This window comes from Channa argus, chromosome 12 (genome assembly GCF_033026475.1).
Source record: "Channa argus isolate prfri chromosome 12, Channa argus male v1.0, whole genome shotgun sequence".
Classification (NCBI taxonomy): domain Eukaryota; kingdom Metazoa; phylum Chordata; class Actinopteri; order Anabantiformes; family Channidae; genus Channa; species Channa argus.
The window spans coordinates 9,965,559-9,988,872 of NC_090208.1; the positions used below are offsets into that span (position 1 = coordinate 9,965,559).

Here is a 23,314-nt window from a genome sequence, read left to right on the forward strand (position 1 = left end):
TTAAACTAGCAATACAGACGTCTCTGTGGCGCAATCGGTTAGCGCGTTCGGCTGTTAACCGAAAGGTTGGTGGTTCAAGCCCACCCAGGGACGTGCTGGCTTCAAGGTAACTCTAGCTATCCTTGATATTGTTTTATTTTGTAGGGGTTGGAATTATACACTTGTAGCCACGCCCCCTAAAACTAGCAATACAGATGTCTCTGTGGTGCAATCGGTTAGCGCGTTTGGCTGTTAACCGAAACCTGTCTCTATGGTGCAAGGTTGGTGGTTAAAGCCCGCCTAGGGATGTGGTGGCTTAAACGTAACCCTAGCTATGCTTGACATTATTTTATTTTGTAGGCTTCAAGATAACTCTAGTTATTTTAGAAGTGGTTTTATTTTGAACGGGTTAGATTTATACACTTGTATCTACGCTTGACATTGTTTTACTTTGTAGGGGTTGGAATTCTACACTTGTAGCCACGCCCCCTAAAGCTGTCTCTATGGTGCAAGGTTGTCTCTGTGGCGCAATACGTTAGTGCGTTTGGCTGTTAACCAAAAGGTTGGTGGTTCAAGCCCACCCAGGGACGTGGTGACTTCAAGGCAACCCCAGCTATGCTTGACATTTTTTTATTTTGTAGGGGTTGGAATTATACACTTGTAGCCACGCCCCCTAAACCTGTCTCTATGGTGCAAGGTTGGTGGTTAAAGCCCACCCAGGGATGTGGTGGCTTAAACGTAACCCTAGCTATGCTTGACATTATTTTATTTTGTAGGGGTTGGAATCATACACTTTTAGCCACGCCCCCTAAAACTAGCAATACAGATGTCTCTGTGGCGCAATGGGTTAGAGCGTTCGGCTGTTAACCAAAAGGTTGGTGGTTCAAGCCCACCCAGGGACGTGGTGACTTCAAGGCAACCCCAGCTATGCTTGACATTTTTTTATTTTGTAGGGGTTGGAATTCTACACTTGTAGCCACGCCCCCTAAACCTGTCTCTATGGTGCAAGGTTGGTGGTTAAAGCCCACCCAGGGATGTGGTGGCTTAAACGTAACCGTAGCTATGCTTGACATTATTTTATTTTGTAGGGGTTGGAATCATACACTTTTAGCCACGCCCCCTAAAACTAGCAATACAGATGTCTCTGTGGCGCAATCGGTTAGAGCATTTGGCTGTTAACCGAAAGGTTGGTTGTTCAAGCCCACCCAGGGACGTGGTGGCGTCAAAGTAACCCTAGCTATGCTTGACATTGTTTTATTTTGTAGGGGTTGGAATTATACACTTGTTGCCACGCCCCCTAAAACTATCAATACAGATGTCTCTGTGGCCAAAAACTAGCAATACAGATGTCTCTGTGGCGCAATACGTTAGTGCGTTCGGCTGTTAACCAAAAGGTTGGTGGTTCAAGCCGACCCAGGGACGTGGTGACTTCAAGGCAACCCCAGCTATGCTTGACATTTTTTTATTTTGTAGGGGTTGGAATTATACACTTGTAGCCACGCCCCCTAAACCTGTCTCTATGGTGCAAGGTTGGTGGTTAAAGCCCACCCAGGGATGTGGTGGCTTAAACGTAACCCTAGCTATGCTTGACATTATTTTATTTTGTAGGGGTTGGAATCATACACTTTTAGCCACGCCCCCTAAAACTAGCAATACAGATGTCTCTGTGGCGCAATGGGTTAGAGCGTTCGGCTGTTAACCAAAAGGTTGGTGGTTCCAGCCCTCCCAGGGACGTGGTGGTTTAAGGTAACCCTAGCTATGCTTGACATTTTTTTATTTTGTAGGGGTTGGAATTATACACTTGTAGCCACGCCCCCTAAAACTAGCAATACAGATGTCTCTGTGGTGCAATGGGTTAGCGCTTTCGGCTGTTAACTGAAAGGTTGGTGGTTCAAGCCCACCCAGGGACGTGGTGGCTTCAAGGTAACTCTAGCTATCCTTGATATTGTTTTATTTTGTAGGGGTTGGAATTGTACACTTGTGGCCATGTTGCCTAAAACTGTCTCTATGGTGCAAGGTTGGCCACGCCCCCTTAAACTAGCAACACAGATGTCTCTGTGGCGCAATAGGTTAGCGCGTTCGGCTGTTAACCGAAAGGTTGGTGGTTCAAGCCAACCCAGGGACGTTGTGGCTTCAAGGTAACTCTAGGTATCCTTGATATTGTTTTATTTTGTAGGGGTTGGAATTGTACACTTGTGGCCATGCCGCCTAAAAGTGTCTCCATGGTGCAAGGTTGGCCACGCCCCCTTAAACTAGCAATACAGATGTCTCTGTGGCGCAATAGGTTAGCCCGTTCGGCTGTTAACCAAAAGGTTGGTGGTTCAAGCCCACCCAGGGAGGTGGTGGCTTCAAGGTAACCCTAGTTATCCCAGAAGTAGTTTTATTTTATAGGGGGTTTGAGTTATACACTTGTAGCCACGCCCCCTACAACTACCAATACAGCTGTCTCTGTAACCCTAGCTATGCTTGACATTATTTTATTTTGTAGGGGTTGGAATGTAACACTTTACATACAAACCCTAGCTATGCTTGACATTGTTTTATTTTGTAATTGTTGGAATTATACACTTGTAGCCACGCCCCCTAAAACTAGCAATACAGATGTCTCTGTGGCGCAATCGGTTAGCGCGTTCGGCTGTTAACCGAAAGGTTGGTGGTTCAAGCCCACCCAGGGACGTGGTGGCTTCAAGGTAACCCAAGTTATCCTACAAGTAGTTTTATTTTATAGGGGGTTTGAGTTATACACTTGTAGCCACGCCCCCTACAACTACCAATACAGCTGTCTCTGTGGTGCAGTCGGCTGTTAACCGAAAGGTTGGTGGTTCAAGCCCACCCAGGGACGTAGTGGCTTCAAGATAACCCTAGTTATTTTAGAAGTAGTTTTATTTTGAACAAGTTAGATTTATACACTTGTAGCCACGCCCCCTACAACTACCAATACAACTGTCTCGGAGGTGCAGTAGGCTGTTAACCGAAAGGTTGGTGGTTCAAGCCCACCCAGGGACGTGGTGGCTTCAAGATAACTCTAGTTATTTTAGAAGTAGTTTTATTTTGAACGGGTTAGATTTATACACTTGTAGCCACGGTTGACATTGTTTTACTTTGTAGGCGTTGGAATTCTACACTTGTAGCCACGCCCCCTAAAGCTGTCTCTATGGTGCAAGGTTGGTGGTTAAAGCCCACCCAGGGACGTGGTGGCTTCAAGGTAACTCTAGCTATGCTTGACATTGTTTTATTTTGTAGGGGATGGAATTATACACTTGTAGCCATGCCGCCTAAAACTGTCTCTATGGTGCAAGGTTGGCCACGCCCCCTTAAACTAGCAATACAGATGTCTCTGTGGCGCAATAGGTTAGCGCGTTCGGCTGTTAACCGAAAGGTTGGTGGTTCAATCCCACCCAGGGGCGTGGTGGTTGCAAGGTATCCCTAGTTATCCTAGAAGTAGTTTTTTTTTATAGGGGGTTTGAGTTATACACTTGTAGCCACGCCCCCTACAGCTACCAATACAGCTGTCTCTGTGGTGCAGTCGGCTGTCAACCGAAAGGTTGGTGGTTCAAGCCCACCCAGGGATGTGGTGGCTTAAACGTAACCCTAGCTATGCTTGACATTATTTTATTTTGTAGGGGTTGGAATCATACACTTTTAGCCACGCCCCCTAAACCTGTGTCTATGGTGCAAGATTGGTGGTTAAAGCCCACCCAGGGATGTGGTGGCTTAAACGTAACCCTAGCTATGCTTGACATTATTTTATTTTGTAGGGGTTGGAATCATACACTTTTAGCCACGTCCCCTAAACCTAGCAATACAGATGTCTCTGTGGCGCAATCGGTTAGAGCGTTCGGCTGTTAACAGAAAGGTTGGTGGTTCAAGCCCACCCAGGGACGTAGTGTCTTCAAGATAACCATAATTATTTTAGAAGTAGTTTTATTTTGAACAGGTTAGATTTATATACTTGTAGCCACGCCCCCTAAAACTAGCAATACAGATGTCTCTGTCGTGCAGTCGGCTGTCAACCGAAAGATTGGTGGTTCAAGCCCACCCAGGGACGTGATGGCTTCAAGGTAACTCTAGCTATCCTTGATATTGTTTTATTTTGTAGGGGTTGGAATTATACACTTGTAGCCATGCCGCCTAAAACTGTCTCTATGGTGCAAGGTTGGCCATGCCTCCTTAAGTTAGCAATACAGACGTCTCTGTGGCGTTAACCTTGTTAACCGAAAGGTTGGTGGTTCAAGCCCACCCAGGGACGTGCTGGCTTCAAGGTAACTCTAGCTATCCTTGATATTGTTGTATTTTGTAGGGGCTGGAATGAAACACTTTTAGCCACGCCCCCTTAAACTAGCAATACAGACGTCTCTGTGCCGCAATGGGTTAGCGCGTTCGGCTGTTAACCGAAAGGTTGGTGATTCAAGCCCTCCCAGGGAAGTGGTGGTTTCAAGGTAACCCTAGCTATGCTTGACATTTTTTTATTTTGTAGGGGTTGGAATTATACACTTGTAGCCACGCCCCCTAAATCTAGCAACACAGATGTCTCTGTGGCGCAATCGGTTAGCGTGTTCGGCTGTTAACCGAAAGGTTGGTGGTTCAAGCCCACCCAGGGATGTGGTGTCCTCGAGGTAACCCTATCTATGCTTGACATTGTTTTATTTTGTAATTGTTGGAATTATACACTTGTAGCCACGCCCCCTAAAACTAGCAATACAGATGTCTCTGTGGCGCAATAGGTTAGCGCGTTTGGCTGTTAACCGAAAGGTTGGTGGTTCAAGCCCACCCAGGGACGTGGTGGCTTCAAGGTAACCCTAGTTATTCTACAAGTAGTTTTATTTTATAGGGGGTTTGAGTTATACACTTGTAGCCACGCCCCCTACAACTACCAATACAGCTGTCTCTGTGGTGCAATCGGCTGTTAACCGAAAGGTTGGTGGTTCAAGCCCACCCAGGGACGTAGTGGCTTCAAGATAACCCTAGTTATTTTAGAAGTAGTTTTATTTTGAACAGGTTAGATTTATACACTTGTAGCCACGCCCCCTACAACTACCAATACAACTGTCTCGGAGGTGCAGTAGGCTGTTAACCGAAAGGTTGGTGGTTCAAGCCCACCCAGGGACGTGGTGGCTTCAAGGTAACCCTAGCTATCCTAGAAGTAGTTTTATTTTATAGGGAGTTTGAGTTATACACTTGTAGCCACGCCCCCTACAACTACCAATACAGCTGTCTCTGTGGTGCAGTTGGCTGTTAACCGAAAGGTTGGTGTTTCAAGCCCACCCAGGGATGTGGTGGCTTAAACGTAACCCTAGCTATGCTTGACATTATTTTATTTTGTAGGGGTTGGAATCATACACTTTTAGCCACACCCCCTAAAACTAGCAATACAGATGTCTCTGTGGCGCAATCGGTTAGCGCATTTGGCTGTTAACCGAAAGGTTGGTGGTTCAAGCCCACCCAGGGACGTGGTGGTTTCAAGGTAACCCTAGCTATGCTTGACATTGTTTTATTTTGTAGGGGTTGGAATTATACACTTGTTGCCACGCCCCCTAAAACTATCAATACAGATGTCTCTGAGGCGCAATCGGTTAGTGCGTTCGTCTGTTAACCGAAAGGTTGGTGGTTCAAGCCCACCCAGGGACGTGGTGGCTTCAAGATAACCCTAGTTATCCTAGAAGTAGTTTTATTTTATAGGGAGTTTGAGTTATACACTTGTAGCCACGCCCCCTACAACTACCAATACAGCTGTCTCTGTGGTGCAGTTGGCTGTTAACCGAAAGGTTGGCGTTTCAAGCCCACCCAGGGACGTGGTGGCTTCAAGGTAACTCTAGCTATCCTTTACATTGTTTTATTTTGTAGGGGTTGGAATCATACAATTGTAGCCACGCCCCCTAAATCTAGCAATGCAGATGTCTCTGTGGCGCAATAGGTTAGCGCGTTCGGCTGTTAACCGAAAGGTTGGTGGTTCAAGCCAACCCAGGGACGTTGTGGCTTCAAGGTAACTCTAGGTATCCTTGATATTGTTTTATTTTGTAGGGGTTGGAATTGTACACTTGTGGCCATGCCGCCTAAAAGTGTCTCCATGGTGCAAGGTTGGCCACGCCCCCTTAAACTAGCAATACAGATGTCTCTGTGGCGCAATAGGTTAGCCCGTTCGGCTGTTAACCAAAAGGTTGGTGGTTCAAGCCCACCCAGGGAGGTGGTGGCTTCAAGGTAACCCTAGTTATCCCAGAAGTAGTTTTATTTTATAGGGGGTTTGAGTTATACACTTGTAGCCACGCCCCCTACAACTACCAATACAGCTGTCTCTGTAACCCTAGCTATGCTTGACATTATTTTATTTTGTAGGGGTTGGAATGTAACACTTTACATACAAACCCTAGCTATGCTTGACATTGTTTTATTTTGTAATTGTTGGAATTATACACTTGTAGCCACGCCCCCTAAAACTAGCAATACAGATGTCTCTGTGGCGCAATCGGTTAGCGCGTTCGGCTGTTAACCGAAAGGTTGGTGGTTCAAGCCCACCCAGGGACGTGGTGGCTTCAAGGTAACCCAAGTTATCCTACAAGTAGTTTTATTTTATAGGGGGTTTGAGTTATACACTTGTAGCCACGCCCCCTACAACTACCAATACAGCTGTCTCTGTGGTGCAGTCGGCTGTTAACCGAAAGGTTGGTGGTTCAAGCCCACCCAGGGACGTAGTGGCTTCAAGATAACCCTAGTTATTTTAGAAGTAGTTTTATTTTGAACAAGTTAGATTTATACACTTGTAGCCACGCCCCCTACAACTACCAATACAACTGTCTCGGAGGTGCAGTAGGCTGTTAACCGAAAGGTTGGTGGTTCAAGCCCACCCAGGGACGTGGTGGCTTCAAGATAACTCTAGTTATTTTAGAAGTAGTTTTATTTTGAACGGGTTAGATTTATACACTTGTAGCCACGGTTGACATTGTTTTACTTTGTAGGCGTTGGAATTCTACACTTGTAGCCACGCCCCCTAAAGCTGTCTCTATGGTGCAAGGTTGGTGGTTAAAGCCCACCCAGGGACGTGGTGGCTTCAAGGTAACTCTAGCTATGCTTGACATTGTTTTATTTTGTAGGGGATGGAATTATACACTTGTAGCCATGCCGCCTAAAACTGTCTCTATGGTGCAAGGTTGGCCACGCCCCCTTAAACTAGCAATACAGATGTCTCTGTGGCGCAATAGGTTAGCGCGTTCGGCTGTTAACCGAAAGGTTGGTGGTTCAATCCCACCCAGGGGCGTGGTGGTTGCAAGGTATCCCTAGTTATCCTAGAAGTAGTTTTTTTTTATAGGGGGTTTGAGTTATACACTTGTAGCCACGCCCCCTACAGCTACCAATACAGCTGTCTCTGTGGTGCAGTCGGCTGTCAACCGAAAGGTTGGTGGTTCAAGCCCACCCAGGGATGTGGTGGCTTAAACGTAACCCTAGCTATGCTTGACATTATTTTATTTTGTAGGGGTTGGAATCATACACTTTTAGCCACGCCCCCTAAACCTGTGTCTATGGTGCAAGATTGGTGGTTAAAGCCCACCCAGGGATGTGGTGGCTTAAACGTAACCCTAGCTATGCTTGACATTATTTTATTTTGTAGGGGTTGGAATCATACACTTTTAGCCACGTCCCCTAAACCTAGCAATACAGATGTCTCTGTGGCGCAATCGGTTAGAGCGTTCGGCTGTTAACAGAAAGGTTGGTGGTTCAAGCCCACCCAGGGACGTAGTGTCTTCAAGATAACCATAATTATTTTAGAAGTAGTTTTATTTTGAACAGGTTAGATTTATATACTTGTAGCCACGCCCCCTAAAACTAGCAATACAGATGTCTCTGTCGTGCAGTCGGCTGTCAACCGAAAGATTGGTGGTTCAAGCCCACCCAGGGACGTGATGGCTTCAAGGTAACTCTAGCTATCCTTGATATTGTTTTATTTTGTAGGGGTTGGAATTATACACTTGTAGCCATGCCGCCTAAAACTGTCTCTATGGTGCAAGGTTGGCCATGCCTCCTTAAGTTAGCAATACAGACGTCTCTGTGGCGTTAACCTTGTTAACCGAAAGGTTGGTGGTTCAAGCCCACCCAGGGACGTGCTGGCTTCAAGGTAACTCTAGCTATCCTTGATATTGTTGTATTTTGTAGGGGCTGGAATGAAACACTTTTAGCCACGCCCCCTTAAACTAGCAATACAGACGTCTCTGTGCCGCAATGGGTTAGCGCGTTCGGCTGTTAACCGAAAGGTTGGTGATTCAAGCCCTCCCAGGGAAGTGGTGGTTTCAAGGTAACCCTAGCTATGCTTGACATTTTTTTATTTTGTAGGGGTTGGAATTATACACTTGTAGCCACGCCCCCTAAAACTAGCAACACAGATGTCTCTGTGGCGCAATCGGTTAGCGTGTTCGGCTGTTAACCGAAAGGTTGGTGGTTCAAGCCCACCCAGGGATGTGGTGTCCTCGAGGTAACCCTATCTATGCTTGACATTGTTTTATTTTGTAATTGTTGGAATTATACACTTGTAGCCACGCCCCCTAAAACTAGCAATACAGATGTCTCTGTGGCGCAATAGGTTAGCGCGTTTGGCTGTTAACCGAAAGGTTGGTGGTTCAAGCCCACCCAGGGACGTGGTGGCTTCAAGGTAACCCTAGTTATTCTACAAGTAGTTTTATTTTATAGGGGGTTTGAGTTATACACTTGTAGCCACGCCCCCTACAACTACCAATACAGCTGTCTCTGTGGTGCAATCGGCTGTTAACCGAAAGGTTGGTGGTTCAAGCCCACCCAGGGACGTAGTGGCTTCAAGATAACCCTAGTTATTTTAGAAGTAGTTTTATTTTGAACAGGTTAGATTTATACACTTGTAGCCACGCCCCCTACAACTACCAATACAACTGTCTCGGAGGTGCAGTAGGCTGTTAACCGAAAGGTTGGTGGTTCAAGCCCACCCAGGGACGTGGTGGCTTCAAGGTAACCCTAGCTATCCTAGAAGTAGTTTTATTTTATAGGGAGTTTGAGTTATACACTTGTAGCCACGCCCCCTACAACTACCAATACAGCTGTCTCTGTGGTGCAGTTGGCTGTTAACCGAAAGGTTGGTGTTTCAAGCCCACCCAGGGATGTGGTGGCTTAAACGTAACCCTAGCTATGCTTGACATTATTTTATTTTGTAGGGGTTGGAATCATACACTTTTAGCCACACCCCCTAAAACTAGCAATACAGATGTCTCTGTGGCGCAATCGGTTAGCGCATTTGGCTGTTAACCGAAAGGTTGGTGGTTCAAGCCCACCCAGGGACGTGGTGGTTTCAAGGTAACCCTAGCTATGCTTGACATTGTTTTATTTTGTAGGGGTTGGAATTATACACTTGTTGCCACGCCCCCTAAAACTATCAATACAGATGTCTCTGAGGCGCAATCGGTTAGTGCGTTCGTCTGTTAACCGAAAGGTTGGTGGTTCAAGCCCACCCAGGGACGTGGTGGCTTCAAGATAACCCTAGTTATCCTAGAAGTAGTTTTATTTTATAGGGAGTTTGAGTTATACACTTGTAGCCACGCCCCCTACAACTACCAATACAGCTGTCTCTGTGGTGCAGTTGGCTGTTAACCGAAAGGTTGGCGTTTCAAGCCCACCCAGGGACGTGGTGGCTTCAAGGTAACTCTAGCTATCCTTTACATTGTTTTATTTTGTAGGGGTTGGAATCATACAATTGTAGCCACGCCCCCTAAATCTAGCAATGCAGATGTCTCTGTGGCGCAATCGGTTAGCGGGTTCGGCTTTTAACCGAAAGGTTGGTTGTTCAAGCCCACCCAGGGATGTGGTGGCTTCAAGATAACTCTAGTTATTTTAGAAGTAGTTTTATTTTGAACGGGTTAGATTTATACACTTGTAGCCACGCTTGACATTGTTTTACTTTGTAGGGGTTGGAATTCTACACTTGTAGCCACGCCCCCTAAAGCTGTCTCTATGGTGCAAGGTTGGTGGTTAAAGCCCACCCAGGGACGTGGTGGATTCAAGGTAACTCTAGCTATCCTTGATATTGCTTTATTTTGTAGGGGTTGGCCATGCCCCCTTAAAGGAGCAATACAGACGTCACTGTGGTGCAATGGGTTAGCGCGTTCGGCTGTTAACCGAAAGGTTGGTGGTTCAAGCCTTCCCAGGGACGTGGTGGTTTCAAGGTAACCCTAGCTATGCTTGACATTTTTTTATTTTGTAGGGGTTGGAATTATACACTTGTAGCCACGCCCCCTAAAACTAGCAATACAGATGTCTCTGTGGCGCAATCGGTTAGCGCGTTCGGCTGTTAACCGAAAGGTTGGTGGTTCAAGCCCACCCAGTGACGTGGTGGCTTCAAGGTAACCCTAGCTATGCTTGACATTGTTTTATTTTGTAGGGGTTGGAATTATACACTTGTAGCCACGCCCCCTAAACCTGTGTCTATGGTGCAAGGTTGGTGGTTAAAGCCCACCCAGGGATGTGGTGGCTTAAACGTAACCCTAGCTATGCTTGACATTATTTTATTTTGTAGGGGTTGGAATCATACACTTTTAGCCACGCCCCCTAAAACTAGCAATACAGATGTCTCTGTGGCGCAATCGGTTAGCGCGTTCGGCTGTTAACCGAAAGGTTGGTGGTTCAAGCCCACCCAGGGGTGTGGTGGCTGCAAGGTATCCCTAGTTATCCTAGAAGTAGTTTTTTTTATAGGGTGTTTGAGTTATACACTTGTAGCCACGCCCCCTACAACTACCAATACAGCTGTCTCTGTGGTGCAGTCGGCTGTCAACCGAAAGGTTGGTGGTTCAACCCCACCCAGGGACGTGATGGCTTCAAGGTAACTCTAGCTATCCTTGATATTGTTTTATTTTGTAGGGGTTGGAATTATACAATTGTAGCCACGCCCCCTAAACCTGTCTCTATGGTGCAAGGTTGGTGGTTAAAGCCCACCCAGGGATGTGGTGGCTTAAACGTAACCCTAGCTATGCTTGACATTATTTTATTTTGTACGGGTTGGAATCATACACTTTTAGCCACGCCCCCTAAACCTAGCAATACAGATGTCTCTGTGGCGCAATCGGTTAGAGCGTTCGGCTGTTAACTGAAAGGTTGGTGGTTCAAGCCCACCCAGGGACGTAGTGTCTTCAAGATAACCATAATTATTTTAGAAGTAGTTTTATTTTGAACAGGTTAGATCTATACACTTGTAGCCACGCCCCCTAAAACTAGCAATACAGATGTCTCTGTGGAGCAATAGGTTAGTGCGTTCGGCTGTTAACCGAAAGGTTGGTGGTTCAAGCCCACCCAGGGACGTGTTGGCTTCAATGTAACCCTAGTTATACTAGAAGTAGTTTTATTTTATAGAGGGTTTGAGTTATACACTTGTAGCCACGCCCCCTACAACTACCAATACAGCTGTCTCGGAGGTGCAGTAGGCTGTTAACCGAAAGGTTGGTGGTTCAAGCCCACCCAGGAACGTGGTGGCTTCAAGGTAACTCTAGCTATCCTTGATATTGCTTTATTTTGTAGGGGTTGGAATTATACACTTCTAGCCATGCCGCCTAAAACTGTCTCTATGGTGCAAGGTTGGCCATGCCCCCTTAAACTAGCAATACAGACGTCTCTGTGGCGCAATGGGTTAGCGCGTTCGGCTGTTAACCGAAAGGTTGGTGATTCAAGCCCTCCCAGGGAAGTGGTGGTTTCAAGGTAACCCTAGCTATGCTTGACATTTTTTTATTTTGTAGGGGTTGGAATTATACACTTGTAGCCACGCCCCCTAAAACTAGCAACACAGATGTCTCTGTGGCGCAATCGGTTAGCGTGTTCGGCTGTTAACCGAAAGGTTGGTGGTTCAAGCCCACCCAGGGATGTGGTGTCCTCGAGGTAACCCTATCTATGCTTGACATTGTTTTATTTTGTAATTGTTGGAATTATACACTTGTAGCCACGCCCCCTAAAACTAGCAATACAGATGTCTCTGTGGCGCAATAGGTTAGCGCGTTTGGCTGTTAACCGAAAGGTTGGTGGTTCAAGCCCACCCAGGGACGTGGTGGCTTCAAGGTAACCCTAGTTATTCTACAAGTAGTTTTATTTTATAGGGGGTTTGAGTTATACACTTGTAGCCACGCCCCCTACAACTACCAATACAGCTGTCTCTGTGGTGCAATCGGCTGTTAACCGAAAGGTTGGTGGTTCAAGCCCACCCAGGGACGTAGTGGCTTCAAGATAACCCTAGTTATTTTAGAAGTAGTTTTATTTTGAACAGGTTAGATTTATACACTTGTAGCCACGCCCCCTACAACTACCAATACAACTGTCTCGGAGGTGCAGTAGGCTGTTAACCGAAAGGTTGGTGGTTCAAGCCCACCCAGGGACGTGGTGGCTTCAAGATAACTCTAGTTATTTTAGAAGTAGTTTTATTTTGAACGGGTTAGATTTATACACTTGTAGCCACGCTTGACATTGTTTTACTTTGTAGGCGTTGGAATTCTACACTTGTAGCCACGCCCCCTAAAGCTGTCTCTATGGTGCAAGGTTGGTGGTTAAAGCCCACCCAGGGACGTGGTGGCTTCAAGGTAACGCTAGCTATGCTTGACATTGTTTTATTTTGTAGGGGATGGAATTATACACTTGTAGCCATGCCGCCTAAAACTGTCTCTATGGTGCAAGGTTGGCCACGCCCCCTTAAACTAGCAATACAGATGTCTCTGTGGCGCAATAGGTTACCGCGTTCGGCTGTTAACCGAAAGGTTGGTGGTTCAATCCCACCCAGGGGCGTGGTGGTTGCAAGGTATCCCTAGTTATCCTAGAAGTAGTTTTTTTTTATAGGGGGTTTGAGTTATACACTTGTAGCCACACCTCCTACAACTACCAATCCAGCTGTCTCTGTGGTGCAGTCGGCTGTCAACCGAAAGGTTGGTGGTTAAAGCCCACCCAGGGATGTGGTGGCTTAAACGTAACCCTAGCTATGCTTGACATTATTTTATTTTGTAGGGGTTGGAATCATACACTTTTAGCCACGCCCCCTAAACCTAACACTACAGATGTCTCTGTGGCGCAATCGGTTAGAGCGTTCGGCTGTTAACCGAAAGGTTGGTGGTTCAAGCCCACCCAGGGACGTAGTGTCTTCAAGATAACCATAATTATTTTAGAAGTAGTTTTATTTTGAACAGGTTAGATTTATACACTTGTAGCCACGCCCCCTAAAACTAGCAATACAGATGTCTCTGTGTAGCAATAGGTTAGCGTGTTCGGCTGTTAACCGAAAGGTTGGTGGTTCAAGCCCACCCAGGGACGTAGTGTCTTCAAGATAACCATAATTATTTTAGAAGTAGATTTATTTTGAACAGGTTAGATTTATACACTTGTAGCCACGCCCCCTAAAACTAGCAATACAGATGTCTCTGTGGAGCAATAGGTTAGCGCGTTCGGCTGTTAACCGAAAGGTTGGTGGTTCAAGCCCACCCAGGGACGTGTTGGCTTCAATGTAACCCTAGTTATACTAGAAGTAGTTTTATTTTATAGAGGGTTTGAGTTATACACTTGTAGCCACGCCCCCTACAACTACCAATACAGCTGTCTCGGAGGTCCAGTAGGCTGTTAACCGAAAGGTTGGTGTTTCAAGCCCACCCAGGGATGTGGTGGCTTAAACGTAACCCTAGCTATGCTTGACATTATTTTATTTTGTAGGGGTTGGAATCATACACTTTTAGCCACACCCCCTAAAACTAGCAATACAGATGTCTCTGTGGCGCAATCGGTTAGCGCATTTGGCTGTTAACCGAAAGGTTGGTGGTTCAAGCCCACCCAGGGACGTGGTGGCTTCAAGGTAACCCTAGCTATGCTTGACATTGTTTTATTTTGTAGGGGTTGGAATTATACACTTGTTGCCACGCCCCCTAAAACTATCAATACAGATGTCTCTGAGGCGCAATCGGTTAGTGCGTTCGTCTGTTAACCGAAAGGTTGGTGGTTCAAGCCCACCCAGGGACGTGGTGGCTTCAAGATAACCCTAGTTATCCTAGAAGTAGTTTTATTTTATAGGGAGTTTGAGTTATACACTTGTAGCCACGCCCCCTACAACTACCAATACAGCTGTCTCTGTGGTGCAGTTGGCTGTTAACCGAAAGGTTGGCGTTTCAAGCCCACCCAGGGACGTGGTGGCTTCAAGGTAACTCTAGCTATCCTTTACATTGTTTTATTTTGTAGGGGTTGGAATCATACAATTGTAGCCACGCCCCCTAAATCTAGCAATGCAGATGTCTCTGTGGCGCAATCGGTTAGCGGGTTCGGCTTTTAACCGAAAGGTTGGTTGTTCAAGCCCACCCAGGGATGTGGTGGCTTCAAGATAACTCTAGTTATTTTAGAAGTAGTTTTATTTTGAACGGGTTAGATTTATACACTTGTAGCCACGCTTGACATTGTTTTACTTTGTAGGGGTTGGAATTCTACACTTGTAGCCACGCCCCCTAAAGCTGTCTCTATGGTGCAAGGTTGGTGGTTAAAGCCCACCCAGGGACGTGGTGGATTCAAGGTAACTCTAGCTATCCTTGATATTGCTTTATTTTGTAGGGGTTGGCCATGCCCCCTTAAAGGAGCAATACAGACGTCACTGTGGTGCAATGGGTTAGCGCGTTCGGCTGTTAACCGAAAGGTTGGTGGTTCAAGCCTTCCCAGGGACGTGGTGGTTTCAAGGTAACCCTAGCTATGCTTGACATTTTTTTATTTTGTAGGGGTTGGAATTATACACTTGTAGCCACGCCCCCTAAAACTAGCAATACAGATGTCTCTGTGGCGCAATCGGTTAGCGCGTTCGGCTGTTAACCGTAAGGTTGGTGGTTCAAGCCCACCCAGGGACGTGGTGGCTTTAAGGTAACCCTAGCTATGCTTGACATTGTTTTATTTTGTAGGGGTTGGAATTATACACTTGTAGCCACGCCCCCTAAACCTGTGTCTATGGTGCAAGGTTGGTGGTTAAAGCCCACCCAGGGATGTGGTGGCTTAAACGTAACCCTAGCTATGCTTGACATTATTTTATTTTGTAGGGGTTGGAATCATACACTTTTAGCCACGCCCCCTAAAACTAGCAATACAGATGTCTCTGTGGCGCAATCGGTTAGCGCGTTCGGCTGTTAACCGAAAGGTTGGTGGTTCAAGCCCACCCAGGGGTGTGGTGGCTGCAAGGTATCCCTAGTTATCCTAGAAGTAGTTTTTTTTATAGGGTGTTTGAGTTATACACTTGTAGCCACGCCCCCTACAACTACCAATACAGCTGTCTCTGTGGTGCAGTCGGCTGTCAACCGAAAGGTTGGTGGTTCAACCCCACCCAGGGACGTGATGGCTTCAAGGTAACTCTAGCTATCCTTGATATTGTTTTATTTTGTAGGGGTTGGAATTATACAATTGTAGCCACGCCCCCTAAACCTGTCTCTATGGTGCAAGGTTGGTGGTTAAAGCCCACCCAGGGATGTGGTGGCTTAAACGTAACCCTAGCTATGCTTGACATTATTTTATTTTGTACGGGTTGGAATCATACAGTTTTAGCCACGCCCCCTAAACCTAGCAATACAGATGTCTCTGTGGCGCAATCGGTTAGAGCGTTCGGCTGTTAACTGAAAGGTTGGTGGTTCAAGCCCACCCAGGGACGTAGTGTCTTCAAGATAACCATAATTATTTTAGAAGTAGTTTTATTTTGAACAGGTTAGATCTATACACTTGTAGCCACGCCCCCTAAAACTAGCAATACAGATGTCTCTGTGGAGCAATAGGTTAGTGCGTTCGGCTGTTAACCGAAAGGTTGGTGGTTCAAGCCCACCCAGGGACGTGTTGGCTTCAATGTAACCCTAGTTATACTAGAAGTAGTTTTATTTTATAGAGGGTTTGAGTTATACACTTGTAGCCACGCCCCCTACAACTACCAATACAGCTGTCTCGGAGGTGCAGTAGGCTGTTAACCGAAAGGTTGGTGGTTCAAGTCCACCCAGGAACGTGGTGGCTTCAAGGTAACTCTAGCTATCCTTGATATTGCTTTATTTTGTAGGGGTTGGAATTATACACTTCTAGCCATGCCGCCTAAAACTGTCTCTATGGTGCAAGGTTGGCCATGCCCCCTTAAACTAGCAATACAGACGTCTCTGTGGCGCAATGGGTTAGCGCGTTCGGCTGTTAACCGAAAGGTTGGTGATTCAAGCCCTCCCAGGGAAGTGGTGGTTTCAAGGTAACCCTAGCTATGCTTGACATTTTTTTATTTTGTAGGGGTTGGAATTATACACTTGTAGCCACGCCCCCTAAAACTAGCAACACAGATGTCTCTGTGGTGCAATCGGTTAGCGTGTTCGGCTGTTAACCGAAAGGTTGGTGGTTCAAGCCCACCCAGGGATGTGGTGTCCTCGAGGTAACCCTATCTATGCTTGACATTGTTTTATTTTGTAATTGTTGGAATTATACACTTGTAGCCACGCCCCCTAAAACTAGCAATACAGATGTCTCTGTGGCGCAATAGGTTAGCGCGTTTGGCTGTTAACCGAAAGGTTGGTGGTTCAAGCCCACCCAGGGACGTGGTGGCTTCAAGGTAACCCTAGTTATTCCACAAGTAGTTTTATTTTATAGGGGGTTTGAGTTATACACTTGTAGCCACGCCCCCTACAACTACCAATACAGCTGTCTCTGTGGTGCAATCGGCTGTTAACCGAAAGGTTGGTGGTTCAAGCCCACCCAGGGACGTAGTGGCTTCAAGATAACCCTAGTTATTTTAGAAGTAGTTTTATTTTGAACAGGTTAGATTTATACACTTGTAGCCACGCCCCCTACAACTACCAATACAACTGTCTCGGAGGTGCAGTAGGCTGTTAACCGAAAGGTTGGTGGTTCAAGCCCACCCAGGGACGTGGTGGCTTCAAGATAACTCTAGTTATTTTAGAAGTAGTTTTATTTTGAACGGGTTAGATTTATACACTTGTAGCCACGCTTGACATTGTTTTACTTTGTAGGCGTTGGAATTCTACACTTGTAGCCACGCCCCCTAAAGCTGTCTCTATGGTGCAAGGTTGGTGGTTAAAGCCCACCCAGGGACGTGGTGGCTTCAAGGTAACGCTAGCTATGCTTGACATTGTTTTATTTTGTAGGGGATGGAATTATACACTTGTAGCCATGCCGCCTAAAACTGTCTCTATGGTGCAAGGTTGGCCACGCCCCCTTAAACTAGCAATACAGATGTCTCTGTGGCGCAATAGGTTACCGCGTTCGGCTGTTAACCGAAAGGTTGGTGGTTCAATCCCACCCAGGGGCGTGGTGGTTGCAAGGTATCCCTAGTTATCCTAGAAGTAGTTTTTTTTTATAGGGGGTTTGAGTTATACACTTGTAGGCACACCTCCTACAACTACCAATCCAGCTGTCTCTGTGGTGCAGTCGGCTGTCAACCGAAAGGTTGGTGGTTCAAGCCCACCCAGGGACGTGCTGGCTTCAAGGTAACTCTAGCTATCCTTGATATTGCTTTATTTTGTAGGGGTTGGAATTATACACTTGTAGCCATGCCGCCTAAAACTGTCTCTATGGTGCAAGGTTGGCCATGCCCCCTTAAATTAGCAATACAGACGTCTCTGTGGCGTTAACCTTGTTAACCGAAAGGTTGGTGGTTCAAGCCCACCCAGGGACGTGCTGGCTTCAAGGTAACTCTAGCTATCCTTGATATTTTTTTATTTTGTAGGGGTTGGAATTAAACACTTTTAGCCACGCCCCCTAAAACTAGCAATACAGATGTCTCTGTGGCGCAATCGGTTAGCGCGTTCGGCTGTTAACCGAAAGGTTGGTGGTTCAAGCCCACCCAGGGACGTGCTGGCTTCAAGGTAACTCTAGCTGTCCTTGATATTTTTTTATTTTGTAGGGGTTGGAATTAAAAACTTTTAGCCACGCCCCCAAAATCTAGCAATCTGCGTAGTTTTATTTTATAGGGAGTTTAAGTTATACACTTGTAGCCACGCCCCCTACAACTACCAATACAGCTGTCTCTGTGGTGCAGTTGGCTGTTAACCGAAAGGTTGGTATTTCAAGCCCACCCAGGGACGTGGTGGCTTCAAGGTAACTCTAGCTATCCTTTACATTGTTTTATTTTGTAGGGGTTGGAATCATACAATTGTAGCCACGCCCCCTAAACCTGTCTCTATGGTGCAAGGTTGGTGGTTAAAGCCCGCCCAGGGATGTGGTGGCTTAAACGTAACCCTAGCTATGCTTGACATTATTTTATTTTGTAGGGGTTGGAATATAACACTTTACAAACAAACCCTAGCTATGCTTGACATTGTTTTATTTTGTAATTGTTGGAATTATACACTTGTAGCCACGCCCCCTAAAACTAGCAATACAGATGTCTCTGTGGCGCAATCGGTTAGCGCGTTCGGCTGTTAACTGAAAGGTTGGTGGTTCAAGCCCACCCAGGGACGTGGTGGCTTCAAGGTAACCCTAGTTATCCTACAAGTAGTTTTATTTTATAGGGGGTTTGAGTTATACACTTGTAGCCACGCCCCCTACAACTACCAATACAGCTGTCTCTGTGGTGCAGTCGGCTGTTAACCGAAAGGTTGGTGGTTCAAGCCCACCCAGGGACGTAGTGGCTTCAAGATAACCCTAGTTATTTTAGAAGTAGTTTTATTTTGAACAAAACTAAAACTGTCTCTATGGTGCAAGGTTGGCCATGCCCCCTTAAACTAGCAATACAGACGTCTCTGTGGCGCAATCGGTTAGCGCGTTCGGCTGTTAACCGAAAGGTTTGTGGTTCAAGCCCACCCAGGGACGTGCTGGCTTCAAGGTAACTCTAGCTATCCTTGATATTGTTTTATTTTGTAGGGGTTGGAATTATACACTTGTAGCCACGCCCCCTAAAACTAGCAATACAGATGTCTCTGTGGCGCAATAGGTTAGCGCGTTCGGCTGTTAACCGAAAGGTTGGTGGTTCAAGCCCACCCAGGGACGTGCTGGCTTCAAGGTAACTCTAGCTATCCTTGATATTTTTTTATTTTGTAGGGGTTGGAATTAAACACTTTTAGCCACGCCCCCAAAATCTAGCAATACAGATGTCTCTGTGGCGCAATCGGTTTACGCATTCGGCTGTAAACCGAAGGGTTGGTTGTTCAAGTCCACCCAGGGAGGTTGTGTTTTCAAGGTAACCCTAGTTATCCTTTACATTGTTTTATTTTGTAGGGGTTGGAATTATACACTTGTAGCCATGCCCCCTAAAACTAGCAATACAGATGTCTCTGTGGCGCAATCGGTTAGCGCATTTGGCTGTTAACCGAAAGGTTGGTGGTTCAAGCCCACCCAGGGACGTGGTGGCTTCAAGGTAACCCTAGCTATGCTTGACATTGTTTTATTTTGTAGGGGTTGGAATTATACACTTGTTGCCACGCCCCCTAAAACTATCAATACAGATGTCTCTGAGGCGCAATCGGTTAGTGTGTTCGTCTGTTAACCAAAAGGTTGGTGGTTCAAGCCCACCCAGGGACGTGGTGGCTTCAAGATAACCCTAGTTATCCTAGAAGTAGTTTTATTTTATAGGGAGTTTGAGTTATACACTTGTAGCCACGCCCCCTACAACTACCAATACAGCTGTCTCTGTGGTGCAGTTGGCTGTTAACCGAAAGGTTGGCGTTTCAAGCCCACCCAGGGACGTGGTGGCTTCAAGGTAACTCTAGCTATCCTTTACATTGTTTTATTTTGTAGGGGTTGGAATCATACAATTGTAGCCACGCCCCCTAAACCTGTCTCTATGGTGCAAGGTTGGTGGTTAAAGCCCGCCCAGGGATGTGGTGGCTTAAACGTAACCCTAGCTATGCTTGACATTATTTTATTTTGTAGGGGTTGGAATATAACACTTTACATACAAACCCTAGCTATGCTTGACATTGTTTTATTTTGTAATTGTTGGAATTATACACTTGTAGCCACGCCCCCTAAAACTAGCAATACAGATGTCTCTGTGGCGCAATCGGTTAGCGCGTTCGGCTGTTAACTGAAAGGTTGGTGGTTCAAGCCCACCCAGGGACGTGGTGGCTTCAAGGTAACCCTAGTTATCCTACAAGTAGTTTTATTTTATAGGGGGTTTGAGTTATACACTTGTAGCCACGCCCCCTACAACTACCAATACAGCTGTCTCTGTGGTGCAGTAGGCTGTTAACCGAAAGGTTGGTGGTTCAAGCCCACCCAGGGACGTAGTGGCTTCAAGATAACCCTAGTTATTTTAGAAGTAGTTTTATTTTGAACAAAACTAAAACTGTCTCTATGGTGCAAGGTTGGCCATGCCCCCTTAAACTAGCAATACAGACGTCTCTGTGGCGCAATAGGTTAGCGCGTTCGGCTGTTAACCGAAAGGTTTGTGGTTCAAGCCCACCCAGGGACGTGCTGGCTTCAAGGTAACTCTAGCTATCCTTGATATTGTTTTATTTTGTAGGGGTTGGAATTATACACTTGTAGCCACGCCCCCTAAAACTAGCAATACAGATGTCTCTGTGGCGCAATAGGTTAGCGCGTTCGGCTGTTAACCGAAAGGTTGGTGGTTCAAGCCCACCCAGGGACGTGCTGGCTGCAAGGTAACTCTAGCTATCCTTGATATTTTTTTATTTTGTAGGTGTTGGAATTAAACACTTTTAGCCACGCCCCCAAAATCTAGCAATACAGATGTCTCTGTGGCGCAATCGGTTTACGCATTCGGCTGTAAACCGAAGGGTTGGTTGTTCAAGTCCACCCAGGGAGGTTGTGTTTTCAAGGTAACCCTAGTTATCCTTTACATTGTTTTATTTTGTAGGGGTTGGAATTATACACTTGTAGCCATGCCCCCTAAAACTGTCTCAATGGTGCAAGGTTGGCCACGCCCCCTTAAACTAGCAACACAGATGTCTCTGTGGCGCAATCGGTTAGCGGGTTCGGCTTTTAACCGAAAGGTTGGTGGTTCAAGCCCACCCAGAGACGTGGTGGCTTCAAGGTTATCCTAGAAGTAGTTTTATTTTATAGGGAGTTTGAGTTATACACTTGTAGCCTCGCCCCCTACAACTACCAATACAGCTGTCTCTGTCGTGCAGTTGGCTGTTAACCGAAAGGTTGGTGTTTCAAGCCCACCCAGGGACGTGGTGACATCAAGGCAACCCCAGCTATGCTTGACATTTTTTTATTTTTTAGGGGTTGGAATTCTACACTTGTAGCCACGCCCCCTAAACCTGTGTCTTTGGTGCAAGGTTGGTGGTTAAAGCCCACCCAGGGATGTGGTGGCTTAAACGTAACCCTAGCTATGCTTGACATTATTTTATTTTGTAGGGGTTGGAATCATACACTTTTAGCCACGTCCCCTAAAACTAGCAATACAGATGTCTCTGTGGCGCAATCGGTTAGCGCATTTGGCTGTTAGCCGAAAGGTTGGTGGTTCAAGCCCACCCAGGGACGTGGTGGCTTCAAGGTAACTCTAGCTATGCTTGACATTGTTTTATTTTGTAGGGGTTGGAATTATACACTTATTGCCACGCCCCCTAAAACTAGCAATACAGATGTCTCTGTGGCGCTATCGGTTAGCGCATTTGGCTGTTAACCGAAAGGTTGGTGGTTCAAGCCCACCCAGGGACGTGGTGGCTTCAAGGTAACCCTAGTTATTTTAGAAGTAGTTTTATTTTGAATGGGTTAGATTTATACACTTGTAGCCACGCTTGACATTGTTTTACTTTGTAGGGGTTGGAATTCTACACTTGTAGCCACGCCCCCTAAAGCTGTCTCTATGGTGCAAGGTTGGTGGTTAAAGCCCACCCAGGGACGTGGTGGCTTCAAGGTAAATCTAGCTATCCTTGATATTGCTTTATTTTGTAGGGGTTGGCCATGCCCCCTTAAACTAGCAATACAGACGTCTCTGTGGCGCAATGGGTTAGCGCGTTCGGCTGTTAACCGAAAGGTTGGTGGGTCAAGCCCACCCAGGGACGTGGTGGCCTCAAGTTAACCCTATCTATGCTTGACATTGTTTTATTTTGTAGGGGTTGGAATTTTACAGTTGTAGCCACGCCCCCTAAAACTAGCAATACAGATGTCTCTGTGGCGCAATAGGTTAGCGCGTTCAGCTGTTAACCGAAAGGTTGGTGGTTTAAGCCCACCCAGGGACGTGGTGGCTTCAAGGTTATCCTAGAAGTAGTTTTATTTTATAGGGAGTTTGAGTTATACACTTGTAGCAGTGGGGCGGCTATAGCTCAGTTGGTAAAGGCAGTTGCTTACGGACCACAGGGTGAGTGGTACGATCCCCGGCCCTGGCTATATGTCGAAGTGTCCCTGGGCAAGACCCTGAACCCCTATCAGCCCATTCCCCCTCCCCAGCGATGCAGTGCTGGTCCAAGCCCGGTAGAAATTGGGGAGGGTTGCGTCAGGAAGGGCATCCGGCGTAAAAACTGTGCCAAATCAACATGCGGACAATGATCCGCTGTGGTGACCCCGAACTCACGGGATAAAGCCGAAAGGAGAGTAGTAGAGTTATACACTTGTAGCCACGCCCCCTACAACTACCAATACAGCTTTCTCTGTGGTGCAGTTGGCTGTTAACCGAAAGGTTGGTGTTTCAAGCCCACCCAGGGACGTGGTGACTTCAAGGCAACCCCAGCTATGCTTGACATTTTTTTATTTTTTAGGGGTTGGAATTCTACACTTGTAGCCACGCCCCCTAAACCTGTGTCTATGGTGCAAGGTTGGTGGTTAAAGCCCACCCAGGGATGTGGTGGCTTAAACGTAACCCTAGCTATGCTTGACATTATTTTATTTTGTAGGGGTCGGAATCATACACTTTTAGCCACGCCCCCTAAAACTAGCTATACAGATGTCTCTGTGGCGCAATCGGTTAGCGCATTTGGCTGTTAGCCGAAAGGTTGGTGGTTCAAGCCCACCCAGGAACGTGGTGGCTTCAACATAACTCTAGCTATTCTTGATATTGCTTTATTTTGTAGGGGTTGGAATTATACACTTGTAGCCACGCCCCCTTAAACTAGCAATACAGACGTCTCTGTGGCGCAATCGGTTAGCGCGTTCGGCTGTTAACCGAAAGATTGGTGGTTCAAGCCCACCCAGGGACGTGCTGGCTTCAAGGTAACCCTAGTTATTTTAGAAGTAGTTTTATTTTGAACAGGTTAGATTTATACACTTTATTATACACTTGTAGCCACGCCCCCTAAAACTAGCAATACAGATGTCTCTGTGGCGCAATCGGTTAGCGCATTTGGCTGTTAGCCGAAAGGTTGGTGGTTCAAGCCCACCCAGGAACGTGGTGGCTTCAAGGTAACTCTAGCTATCCTTGATATTGCTTTATTTTGTAGGGGTTGGAATTATACACTTGTAG

The 23,314-nt window shown here is 46.4% G+C and overlaps 1 protein-coding gene and 28 non-coding genes across 29 annotated transcripts in view; 28 read left to right on the forward strand and 1 right to left on the reverse strand.

The window, feature by feature from the left end:
- Window positions 1-23,314, reverse strand: part of LOC137136866 (GRB2-associated-binding protein 1-like) — a 240,163-nt gene that overhangs the window by 182,412 nt on the left and 34,437 nt on the right. The window lies entirely within an intron of this gene.
- Window positions 20-93, forward strand: trnan-guu (transfer RNA asparagine (anticodon GUU)). The gene has a single exon. It is a non-coding gene; the product is annotated as a tRNA-Asn (tRNA).
- trnan-guu (transfer RNA asparagine (anticodon GUU)) lies at window positions 2,583-2,656 on the forward strand. The gene has a single exon. It is a non-coding gene; the product is annotated as a tRNA-Asn (tRNA).
- Window positions 3,313-3,386, forward strand: trnan-guu (transfer RNA asparagine (anticodon GUU)). Its single transcript has one exon. It is a non-coding gene; the product is annotated as a tRNA-Asn (tRNA).
- On the forward strand, window positions 4,509-4,582 carry trnan-guu (transfer RNA asparagine (anticodon GUU)). Its single transcript has one exon. It is a non-coding gene; the product is annotated as a tRNA-Asn (tRNA).
- Window positions 4,686-4,759, forward strand: trnan-guu (transfer RNA asparagine (anticodon GUU)). The gene has a single exon. It is a non-coding gene; the product is annotated as a tRNA-Asn (tRNA).
- trnan-guu (transfer RNA asparagine (anticodon GUU)) lies at window positions 5,357-5,430 on the forward strand. The gene has a single exon. It is a non-coding gene; the product is annotated as a tRNA-Asn (tRNA).
- trnan-guu (transfer RNA asparagine (anticodon GUU)) lies at window positions 6,428-6,501 on the forward strand. Its single transcript has one exon. It is a non-coding gene; the product is annotated as a tRNA-Asn (tRNA).
- trnan-guu (transfer RNA asparagine (anticodon GUU)) lies at window positions 7,158-7,231 on the forward strand. The gene has a single exon. It is a non-coding gene; the product is annotated as a tRNA-Asn (tRNA).
- Window positions 8,354-8,427, forward strand: trnan-guu (transfer RNA asparagine (anticodon GUU)). The gene has a single exon. It is a non-coding gene; the product is annotated as a tRNA-Asn (tRNA).
- On the forward strand, window positions 8,531-8,604 carry trnan-guu (transfer RNA asparagine (anticodon GUU)). The gene has a single exon. It is a non-coding gene; the product is annotated as a tRNA-Asn (tRNA).
- trnan-guu (transfer RNA asparagine (anticodon GUU)) lies at window positions 9,202-9,275 on the forward strand. The gene has a single exon. It is a non-coding gene; the product is annotated as a tRNA-Asn (tRNA).
- trnan-guu (transfer RNA asparagine (anticodon GUU)) lies at window positions 10,245-10,318 on the forward strand. The gene has a single exon. It is a non-coding gene; the product is annotated as a tRNA-Asn (tRNA).
- On the forward strand, window positions 10,557-10,630 carry trnan-guu (transfer RNA asparagine (anticodon GUU)). Its single transcript has one exon. It is a non-coding gene; the product is annotated as a tRNA-Asn (tRNA).
- Window positions 11,767-11,840, forward strand: trnan-guu (transfer RNA asparagine (anticodon GUU)). Its single transcript has one exon. It is a non-coding gene; the product is annotated as a tRNA-Asn (tRNA).
- On the forward strand, window positions 11,944-12,017 carry trnan-guu (transfer RNA asparagine (anticodon GUU)). The gene has a single exon. It is a non-coding gene; the product is annotated as a tRNA-Asn (tRNA).
- On the forward strand, window positions 13,016-13,089 carry trnan-guu (transfer RNA asparagine (anticodon GUU)). Its single transcript has one exon. It is a non-coding gene; the product is annotated as a tRNA-Asn (tRNA).
- trnan-guu (transfer RNA asparagine (anticodon GUU)) lies at window positions 13,712-13,785 on the forward strand. Its single transcript has one exon. It is a non-coding gene; the product is annotated as a tRNA-Asn (tRNA).
- Window positions 14,755-14,828, forward strand: trnan-guu (transfer RNA asparagine (anticodon GUU)). Its single transcript has one exon. It is a non-coding gene; the product is annotated as a tRNA-Asn (tRNA).
- trnan-guu (transfer RNA asparagine (anticodon GUU)) lies at window positions 15,067-15,140 on the forward strand. The gene has a single exon. It is a non-coding gene; the product is annotated as a tRNA-Asn (tRNA).
- On the forward strand, window positions 16,454-16,527 carry trnan-guu (transfer RNA asparagine (anticodon GUU)). The gene has a single exon. It is a non-coding gene; the product is annotated as a tRNA-Asn (tRNA).
- trnan-guu (transfer RNA asparagine (anticodon GUU)) lies at window positions 17,727-17,800 on the forward strand. Its single transcript has one exon. It is a non-coding gene; the product is annotated as a tRNA-Asn (tRNA).
- Window positions 18,334-18,407, forward strand: trnan-guu (transfer RNA asparagine (anticodon GUU)). Its single transcript has one exon. It is a non-coding gene; the product is annotated as a tRNA-Asn (tRNA).
- On the forward strand, window positions 18,863-18,936 carry trnan-guu (transfer RNA asparagine (anticodon GUU)). Its single transcript has one exon. It is a non-coding gene; the product is annotated as a tRNA-Asn (tRNA).
- Window positions 19,217-19,290, forward strand: trnan-guu (transfer RNA asparagine (anticodon GUU)). Its single transcript has one exon. It is a non-coding gene; the product is annotated as a tRNA-Asn (tRNA).
- trnan-guu (transfer RNA asparagine (anticodon GUU)) lies at window positions 19,934-20,007 on the forward strand. The gene has a single exon. It is a non-coding gene; the product is annotated as a tRNA-Asn (tRNA).
- trnan-guu (transfer RNA asparagine (anticodon GUU)) lies at window positions 20,463-20,536 on the forward strand. Its single transcript has one exon. It is a non-coding gene; the product is annotated as a tRNA-Asn (tRNA).
- trnak-uuu (transfer RNA lysine (anticodon UUU)) lies at window positions 20,855-20,928 on the forward strand. Its single transcript has one exon. It is a non-coding gene; the product is annotated as a tRNA-Lys (tRNA).
- On the forward strand, window positions 22,978-23,051 carry trnan-guu (transfer RNA asparagine (anticodon GUU)). The gene has a single exon. It is a non-coding gene; the product is annotated as a tRNA-Asn (tRNA).